Raw genomic sequence first — 10965 nt, 5'->3', positions numbered from 1 at the left:
CCAACTTGAATTGGTCTGTTCTACTGAGACAAGGCACATGTATACCTTGTGGCTAATTGAGCAAACTGGGATTCCATTTAAATGTTTGGAACTCTCAATTGATACTTTATTTCAAAGCTTTATAAAAGGTACAGTTTTGTAAGCCATTATTAACACTTAACGCTTATCAGCTGGGTGCAGTGGCTCATGCTGTAATCCCAGCAGTTTGGGAGGCTAAAGCGGGTGGATCACTTGAGGTCAGCAGTTTGAGACCAGCTGGCCAACATGGTGAAATGCCGTCTACTAAAAATACAAAAATTTGCTGGGCGTGGTGGCACATGCCTGTAGTCACAACTACTCGGAAGGCTGAGGCAGGAGAATCACTTGAACCCAGGAGGCAGAGGTTGCAGTGAGCTAAGATTGTGCCACTGCACTCCAGCCTGGGCAACAGAGCGAAACTCTGTCTTAAAAACAACTTAATGGTTTATCAATATTTATTATTGAAATACTTGTCCAGGTAACTTTAAACTTGTAATGAAGTCAGGTATTTTCCTAGCAGCATTAGCTTTCTCAAAAGGACAAACGCAGTATCTTTATAAGATGTAATTAATTCATGATCACAAATTACACAAAAATCAGTAGAAACAGTTTTTTAAATTCAGATTAAAAAAAAAACTTGGAATAATTTTAGATTTACAGAAAAGTTGCAGAGATACATGGAGAGCTTCTGTGTGCCACTCACTCAGTTCTCCCAATGTTAACCTTTTATTTAACCATGAAGCATTTGTCAGAAGCTAAGAAACCAACATTGGTAATTAACTGTTAATGGAACTTGACTTTATTTTCAGATTGCACTAGTTTTTTTTTTGTTGTTGTTGTTGTTTTTTTGTTTTTTTTTTTTTTTGAGATGGAGTTTTACTCTTGTTACCCAGGCTGGAGTGCAATGGCGTGATCTCGGCTCACTGCAACCTCCACCTCCTGGGTTCAGGCAATTCTCCTGCCTCAGCCTCCTGAGTAGCTGGGATTACAGGCATGCACCACCATGCCCAGCTAATGTTTTGCATTTTTAGTAGAGATGGGGTTTCACCGTGTTGACCAGGATGGTCTTGATCTCTTGACCTCGTGATCCACCTGCCTCAGCCTCTCATAGTGCTGGGATTACAGGCTTGAGCCACTGTGCCTGGCTGCACTAGTATTTTTATTGTCATTTTCCTTTTCCAGGATCCAGTCTAGGATACCACACTGAATTAGTCATCATGCCTAATCAGCCTCTGGTCTGTGATAGTTCCACAGTCTGTCTTTGTTTTTCTTGACCTTGACAGTTTTGAGGAGTACTGGTCAGGTGTTTTTTAGAATGTGCCTCAATTTGGGTTTGTCTGATGTTTTCCTCAATATTAGAATGGGGTTACAAATTTTTAGGAAGAATATCAGAGGTGAAGGTCCTTCTCACTGCATCATGTCAGGAGTTACATACTATCAGCTTGATGGTGTATTAACTTTGGACACTTGGTTAAGGTAGTGTCTGTTGGTTTTCACTGCTGAAAATTACTGTTTATTTTCCCTTTCCGTACTTTGGTTCTTTGGAAAACAGTCACTAAGTCCAGTCATGGGAGGTGGTGGGTGGTTAAGATTACATTCAACCTCCTGGAAATGGGAATATCCATAGATAGTACTTGGAATTTTTCTGTATGGAAAATTTGTCTCTCCCTTCCACCCTGATTTGTTTACATCAGTATGGACTCATATATATTTTATATTTTGGGTAACACAGTATTTATTTTGTTGCTTACATTGTCCAGCTTGGCTATTAGGAATCCTGTCATGGTTGGCTCCTATGTTCCTTTGATGTGCCTGCCCATCCTTACGAATACCGAGCACTTCCTTACTTTCTGGCACTACAAGATGCTCCAGGTTCATCTTGTATATTCCCTGCCTCAGCCCTAGAATTGGCCCCTGCTCTAAAGAGCCCTGGTTCCTTTTGTTGGAGAATGATACTTAGAAACCAAGATTTGGGCACTAGATGTGCTTGTTGCTACTGGGATGTCCCTGTTTGTAGCAGAGTTGAGAAATACGTATGTGTATTAATCCATGCACATGTGCACATTTAAAATACTGTATGTGTGTACAAAGCTAAACGTGAGTTTGTACTGCCATCTTCAACTCAAAATTTGTCCCACAATTTTGTGGCATATATTTAGATTTTAAAGTTGATATTTTCCCTATTGACACAATAAACTCATTAAAAGCGCAAAAAACCAAAAACTAACTTTCAGCAGCTCTTTGCAAGAAATATAATGTTGATATTTAAAAATAATACTGACGCCGGGCGCGGTGGCTCAAGCCTGTAATCCCAGCACTTTGGGAGGCCGAGGCGGGTGGATCACGAGGTCGAGAGATCGAGACCATCCTGGTCAACATGGTGAAACCCCGTCTCTACTAAAAATACAAAAAATTAGCTGGGCATGGTGGCACGTGCCTGTAATCCCAGCTACTCAGGAGGCTGAGGCAGGAGAATTGCCTGAACCCAGGAGGCGGAGGTTGCAGTGAGCCGAGATCGTGCCATTGCACTCCAGCCTGGGTAACAAGAGCGAAACTCCGTCTCATTAAAAATAATAATAATAATAATAATACTGCCTTCAAATGATGCCTGTCTATTTAAAATCTTTTGACATAGTTCCTTATTTCATAGTTGGAGAAACAGCATAGAGCTGTAATGAAGACAGAATTGAGATATGAGGGCAAAAGCTAATAAACACATCCTCTTAGGTAACCTTTCTTTCAGTGAACCTGTAAACTAGTCTAGTAAAACTTGTTAAAATTAGTTGCTAGAGGCTGGACATGGTGGCTCAGGCCTGTAATCCCAGCACTGGAAGGCCAAGGCAGGAAGATTACTTGAAGTCAGAAGCTCAAGACCAGCCTGGCCAACGTGGTGAAACCCTGTCTCTACTAAAAATACAAAAATTAGCCGGGCACGGTGGCGTATGGTTGTAATCCCAGCTACTCAGGAGGTAAAGGCACCAGAATTGCTTGAATCTGGGAGGCGGAAGTTGCAGTGAGCAAAGATTGCACCACTGCACGCTAACTTGGGTGACAAACCCAGACTCATTCTTGGGGGAAAAAAAAAATTGCTAGCCTGAAACCAACTCTCCCTAAATTTAAAAAAATGATTATTTCTCTCAGCATATATAGAAGTACAAGATTATCAGAAGATGTGATGCACAATGATTATTATTTTGTCCTAGTACAAGACAGGTATAAAATCTAGTAAAGAAGATGGAATCTTTATATAAAAAAAAGTTCTGTTATTAATAGTTGACTGGCTTCAGTAACTAGGAGTACTGAGGAGTAGAATGAAACTTAGGCAAGATCTTTCCACATACACTACATTGCATTGTTCAGAATTCATAGAAATTACTTGCAGTATATTGATTTAAGTCTTGTGTAGTGACTGGTGCTGTATTTGAAGTAGCCCCTTTAGTCTGCTGTTTTTCACTGCTTAACCCTACAAAAACCAGCCATCTGCCTATGATCAGTGACAAGCCAAGACCTTCAGTTTCAAAAAGTTCCACTTTTATTTATATTTTAAAGTAATATATTGCCTTCGAATAATGCTCGTCTACTTAAAATCTTTTGACACTCTTCTTCCAGGGACAGAGATGGCTCTGTTTATTTCATAAAGGAGACATTGAGCACAGAGAATCTGTAATGAAGACATGCTTGAGATACGAGGGCAAATCAGTTTCAATAAGTCACTTTCATGGAAAACTATTCAGATATAGGAGGAATCAAGTCATCCTATCAGTTAACTTAGTGTATGGGAATTTTAACAGATTTGCTTTGGGGATTTTTTTCTTTGAGAGGGAAGAGAGTGATCGGTTGGATTCCGGTCTGTTAGCGGTTCTCAAACATGAGCACGTGTAAGAATCACTGGAGTGCTTTTTTAAAACTCACTGTTGGACCCCACCCCCAGAGTTTCTGATTCAGTAGGTCTGGGGAAGATGGGAAAATTTGCACTTCTAACAAGTTCCCAGGTGATGTTAATACTGCTGGTTCATAGACTGCAGCTTGGGAAGTAGTTTAGATGATCATCAGTGCTGAAAATAATGTACTGAAAGCTTGCTATGGGTTCAGTACTGTCATAGGAGTTGGGCATTTACTGTCTCAAAAACTCAAGTAGATTTGGGCCCCATATTACAGCAACGAGTTTGATGCTATGAGAGGTTAAGTTGTATTACATATTGAATGTCTAATAGCAAATAAAATGGGGGATCTGTGACTAGAACCTGGGCAGCGCATTTCCCAGTCCCAGGGACTTAGCCATTTTACTGTAGCTAGCTGTTGCTTTAAGAGGCTAAAATTACACATTTGTAACTCCAAAATAAGTACCCAAGAAAATGCTTCATATTTATGTCCCCTTCCCCCCGAGATGAAGCTCTTATTGCCCAGGCTGGAGTGCAGTGGTGCGATCTCAGCTCACTCAACCTCCTTGGTTCAAGCGATTCTCCTGCCTCAGCCTCCCAAGTAGCTGGGATTACAGGCACCCGCCACCATGCCCAGCTAATTTTTTATATTTTTAGTAGAGACGGGGTTTCATCATGTTGGCCAGGCTATTCTCAAACTTCTGACCTCAGGTGATTCACCCACCTCGGCCTCCCAAAGTGCTGGGATTACAGTTATGAGCCACCGCACCTGGCTTATTTATGTTTTAAGATTGACAAAATTCTGATCAGTGGTGAATGAGGGAAAAAAAGGTAGACAAAAATCTCGTTTTAAAATACGTAACCACAGACTACAGTAGTAACATTCTGAGATAAGATACTTGGCGGAAAAAAATGACAAATTCCTTCCATCTGCTCTTTTCAGGTAAGTGAAAAGTCAGCCAACTGGAGTTCCACTCCTGTAGAATGAGTGTTTTCAGGACTGAAACAGAGACCCTGAAAGTGAGGCCAAAGGACCAGAAATTCTGGTGGTCAAATAACTCATTCAGACTAGATAAAAGCCAGAGTGTAAATGTTAAAACCCTGAATCATAGTCAGTGGCTAAATATTGAGCTACATGCAGGGCAACTGGGGTAGGTAATGAGCAAACCAAAAAATGCCGCTTCTGTTTCCAATGAGTACAAGATGGTAGTAATAACCAATATTCATTGAGCTCTTCACAGTCACTTAACCCAATCATCACAACCACCATACAAGAGAGATAGGGATATTTCATATCTTAGTTGCAGAATAAGTTACTAAGTGATTTCTGATTTTATGCACACAATAAAATGAACAGTAAATGGTTTGAGTAAAAACCCGTCTTGGATTTCATACTCTAATGACATTAAGACTTGAACGACAGGCATATGTAGAAGTTATCAAATTAGATGTTTCTCTCCCAAATAATAGTATGAGATGAGTCCCTTATACCTGTTTCTTAAGTACTCCTTATACTTATTTTAATGTATTAAGAAATGGTGCCTTAAATTGCCGGGCGCGGTGGCTCAAGCCTGTAATCCCAGCACTTTGGGAGGCTGAGGCGGGTGGATCACGAGGTCAAGAGATCGAGACCATCCTGGTCAACATGGTGAAACCCCGTCTCTACTAAAAATACAAAAAATTAGCTGGGCATGGTGGCACGTGCCTGTAATCCCAGCTACTCAGGAGGCTGAGGCAGGAGAATTGCCTGAACCCAGGAGGCGGAGGTTGCGGTGAGCCGAGATCGCGCCATTGCACTCCAGCCTGGGTAACAAGAGCGAAACTCCGTCTCAAAAAAAAAAAAAAAGAAAGAAAGAAATGGTGGCTTAACACATTTTAATTTTTTTCCCACTCCAAGGTTGGTTGCTTTTAAAATTACAAGGTCCAGAGGAATTATAGTAGATGAAGCCACCATTTTATCAAATCTGAAAGCATTGCCAAAGGAAATGTCTCAACAGCCAGCCACCCAAGGAGGACCTAGATTAAATGCGATATTGAGCACCCCATGGCACCTCATTGGCACACTGGGTCGTATTTTATAGGTAGGACAACACTCTCGCTCCAAGAAACGACGTAATCTAGAGACCTCATCGTTCTGTGAATTTCTGCATGATTTTGTCCCTGAATTAGCTCTACTTATGAAAGCCAGACTTGGTGGCTCATGCCTGTAATCCCAACACTTTGGGAGGCCAAGGCAGGCGTATTACCTGAGGTCCAGAGTTTAAGACCAGTCTAACCAACATGGAGAAACCCCATCTCTGCTAAAATACAAAATTAGCTGAGCGTGGTGGTGCATGCCTGTAATCCCAGATACTCGGGAGGCTGAGGCAGCAGAATCGTTTGAACGTGGGAGGTGGTGGTGGCGGTGAGCCAGGATTGTGCCACTGCACTCCAACCTGGGCAAAAAGAGCAAAATTCTGTCTCGAAGGAAAGAAAAAAAAATACCAGGAGCTACATCCGGTTTACTTTGGCCCAAGTCACCTATACAAACAAAAAGCATTTAAAAGAGGTTACTGCAAGTCCTACAAAGTAACTGGCAGTGCAGGAACACACGCACCACCCCCTATGGCATACCTCAGATTTCCAGTTTGGTTCCAGGCCAATAGTCAACACATTTTCTGGTTTCCCAGTGCATATGAAAGTTGTTTATACTAAAGTGTAGTCTATTAAGTATGCAATAACATGTCTAAAAAATAATGCATATACCATAATTTAAAAATATTGCTAAAACATTCTAGGGATCATCTGAGCCTTCAGCGAGTTACAGTCTTTGCTGGTGGGTGTCTTGTTGAGGGCTGCTGACTGATTAGGGTGGTGGTTGCTGAAGGCTGGGGTGACTGGCAATTTCTTAAGGAAGTTTGCTTTTTATTTATTTATTTTTTTTATTTTTAGATTTTTTTTTTTTTTTTTTTTTTTTTTTTTTGAGATGGATTCTCACTTTGTCACCCAGGCTGGAGTGCAATGGCTTGATCTCGGCTCACTGCAACCTCGGCCTCCTGAGTTCAAGCGATTCTCCTGCCTCAGCCTCCCGAGTAGCTGGGACTACAGGCGCATGCCACCATGCCCAGATAACCTTTTTTTTTTTTTTTTTTTTTTTTCAGTAGAGGTGGGGTGTCACTGTGTTAGCCAGGATGGTCTTGATCTCCTGACCTTGTGATTCACCCGCCTCAGCCTCCCAAAGTGTTGGGATTACAGGCATTAGCCAAGGCGCCCGGCTTTTTTTTTTTAATTTTTATTTTTATTTATTTATTTTTTTTTTTTGAGACGGAGTTTCGCTCTTGTTACCCAGGCTGGAGTGCAATGGCGCGTTCTCGGCTCACCACAACCTCCGCCTCCTGGGCTCAGGCAATTCTCCTGCCTCAGCCTCCTAAGTAGCTGGGATTACAGGCATGCACCACCACGCCCAGCTAGTTTTTTGTATTTTTAGTAGAGACGGGGTTTCACCATGTTGACCAGGATGGTCTCGATCTTTCGACCTCGTGATCCACCCGCCTCGGCCTCCCAAAGTGCTGGGATTACAGGCTTGAGCCACCGCGCCCGGCCTAATTTTTATTTTTTTTGTGAGATGGAGTCTCCCTCTATCACCCAGGTTGGAGTGTAGTTGCATGATCTTGGCTTACTGCAACCTCTGCCTCCTGGGTTCAAGTAAGTCTCTTGCCTCAGCCTCCTGAGTAGCTGAGACTACAGGTGCCTGCCACTGTGCCCAGCTAATTTTTGTATTTTCAGTAGAAAGGGTTTCACCCTGTTGGCCAATCTGGTCTTGAACTCCTGTCTTCAAGTGATCTGCCTGCTTTATCCTCCCAAAGTGCTGGGATTACAGTCGTGAGCCGCTGCATTTGGCCATCCATTGATTCTTCCATTCACTAAAGATTTCCCTTAAGCACGTGATGCTGTTTGACAGCATTTTACCCAACCACCTTCTTTCAAAGTTGGGGTCAATCCCTGCCACTGCTTTGTCAACTAATACCCTGAATCCTTTGTTGTCATTTAAACAGTATTCACCAAGAATAGATTTTATCTCAAGAAACCATTTTCTTTGCTCATCCGTAAAAAGCATCTCCTCATTTATCAAAGTTTTATCATGAGACGGCAACAGTGCAGTTGCATTTTCAGACTCCACTTCCAGTTCTATTTGTCTTGCTACTTCCACCACATCTACAGCGACTTCCTCCACTGAAGTCTTGAACCCCTCAGCATCATTGATGAGGGTTGGAATCAACTTCTTTTAAGCTTCTGTTAATGTGGAGAGAGATATATATATATGCACACACTTATATATAACGTATGTGTGTATATATAAAATGGGTAGGCATGTTGTCCTGCCAGTGAAATACCACCCAATGTGCCAATTGAAATATTTTTAAATATTTTTATATATCAATTATATATATATATATATATATATTTTTTTTTTTTTTTGAGAGGGAGTTTCGCTCTTGTTACCCAGGCTGGAGTGCAATGGCGCGATCTCGGCTCACCGCAACCTCCGCCTCCTGGGTTCAGGCAATTCTCCTGCCTCAGCCTCCTGAGTAGCTGGGATTACAGGCACGCGCCAACATGCCCAGCTAATTTTTTTTTTGTATTTTTAGTAGAGACGGGGTTTCACCATGTTGACCAGGATGGTCTCGATCTCTTGACCTCGTGATCCACCCGCCTCGGCCTCCCAAAGTGCTTGGATTACAGGCTTGAGCCACCGCGCCCGGCCAATTATGTATATATATTTTTAAAGAGGGTCTTACTCTCACCCAGACTGTAGTGAAGTGGCACAGTCAGCTCACTGCAGCCTCAAACTTGAACTCAATCCTGCCACCTTAGCATCCCGAGTTGCTGAGAATAGTATGTGCCACCACTCTTGGCTAATTATTTTTTTGTAGAGACAGGGTCTCACTTTGTTGCCTAGGCTGGTCTGAAAACTCCTGGCCTCAAGCAGTCCTCCCACCTTGTCCTCCCAAAGTGCTGGGATTACAGGCAGAAGCCATTGTGGCTAATACATAAATTTTTAAATTTTCATTTTTTTGTTCCCCTCCTCCCCTCATTTCTAGTTAAACACCATAAGCGGATATTTTGATCTCCCATGAATCATGAATGTTCTTAATGGCATCTCAAATGATAAATCCTTTCCAGAAGATTTTCAATTTGCTTTGCTCACAACTATCAGAGGAATCACGATGACAGCTATAGCCTCATGAAATGTATTTTGTAAATAAGACTTGAAAGTCAGAATTTCTCCTTGATCCATGAGCTTCAGAATGGATGTTGTGCTAGCAAGCATGGTAACAGCATCAGTTTGATACAGATACACAATCTCCAGCAGAACTCCTAGATGACCAGGTGTATTGTCAATGAGCAGTAATATCTTGAAAGGAACTTTTTTTTTTTTTTTTTCTGAGCACTCGAGCTCAGTGGCCTTAAAATATTCCGTAAGCCATGCTATAAATAGATTTGCTGTTAGTAACTAGGCTTTGTTGGTCCATTTATAGAGCACATTTAACATAACTCTTGCAGGCGCTAGGATTTTCAGAATGATAAATCAATGTTGGCTTTAAAGTCACAAGTTGCATTAGCCTCTAACAAGAGCATCAGCCTGTTCTTTAAAGCTTGGAAGCCAGGCATTGACTTCTCTTTAGCTATGAAAGTCTTAGATGGAATCTTCTTCCCATAGAAGGCCATTTCATCTACATTTAAGATCTGTTTTGGCCAGGCATGTTGGCTCACACCTGTAATCCCAGCACTTTGGGAGGCCGAGGCAGGTGGATTGCTTGAGATCAGTTCAAGACCAGCCCGGCCAATATGGCGAAACCCCATCTCAACTAAAAATACAAAATTAGCCTGGGCATGGTGGCACATGCCTGTAATCCTAGTTACTTGGGAGGCTGAGGCAGGAGAATCATTTGAACCCAGAAGGTAGAAGTTGCAGCAAGCCGAGATCGCACCGCTGTACTCCAGCCTTAGTGACAGAGGGAGACTCCGTCTCAAAAACAAAACATCTGTTGTTTAGTGTAGCTGCCTTTTTCAATCAATGATTTTAGCTAGATCTGGATAACCTGATGCAGCTTCTACCTTTGCACCTGCTGCTTCACCTTGCACTTTTATGTTACGAAGATAGCTTCTTTCCTTACACCTCAGGAACCATCCTCGGCTAGCTTCCAACTTTTCTTTTGCAGTTCCCTCGCCTCTCACAGCCTTCGTAGAACTGAAGAGGGTTAGGGCCTTGCTCTGGATTAGGTTTTGGCTTAAGAGAATATTGTGGCTGGTTTTATCTTCTATCCAGACAAACTATAACTTTCTCCATATCAGCAATAAGGCTGTTTAGCTTTTTTATCTTTTGTATGTTTACTGGAGTAGCATTCTTAATTTCCTTCAAAATTTTTTCCTTTGCATTCATGACTTGGCTTTTCTCCTTTATATTCACAGCTTGGCTAACTGGAGCTAGAAGCCTAGCTTTCTGCCTATTAGCATTCCTTCCTCATTAACATTCCTTCCTCATTAACTTTAATGATTAACATGTCTAGCTTTCCATTTAAAGTGACACACTCTTCCTTTCATTTGGACCCTTAGAGGCCTTTGTAGGATTATTGTCCTAATTTCTATATTGTGTTTCCAGGAACAGGAAAGCCCCAGGAGAGGGAGAGGGCAGGGAAATGTCGGTGGAGCAGTCCGAACACATACAGGGCTTCTGGATTCATTTCCCCTTCTTATGTGAGTGTGGTTCACGGTGCCCCCAAAACAATTAAAATAATATTAAAGACCACACATCACCATAACAGACATAATAACAATGAAAAATTTTGAAATATTGCGAGTCACCAAAGTGTGACACAGAGACACAGAGTGAGCCAATGTTGTTGAAATAAAGGCAGTATCTGTTAAGCGGTATAAAACAATCTACGTAGGAAGAGCAAATGTTTGCAGCTGCTGGGATTGAATGAGGCCGAGCTCACACACGTGCTGCGAAATTGCCTCGAGCTAGGCGGTCTGAGTGTCCCCCAGGTGTTAACTGTTCCAGGGCCGGGTTAGGCCCAGCGGG

Source organism: Saimiri boliviensis, chromosome 3 (genome assembly GCF_048565385.1).
Source record: "Saimiri boliviensis isolate mSaiBol1 chromosome 3, mSaiBol1.pri, whole genome shotgun sequence".
Taxonomy (NCBI): Eukaryota; Metazoa; Chordata; class Mammalia; order Primates; family Cebidae; genus Saimiri; species Saimiri boliviensis.
Note: the sequence above shows the minus strand (reverse complement) of the source record.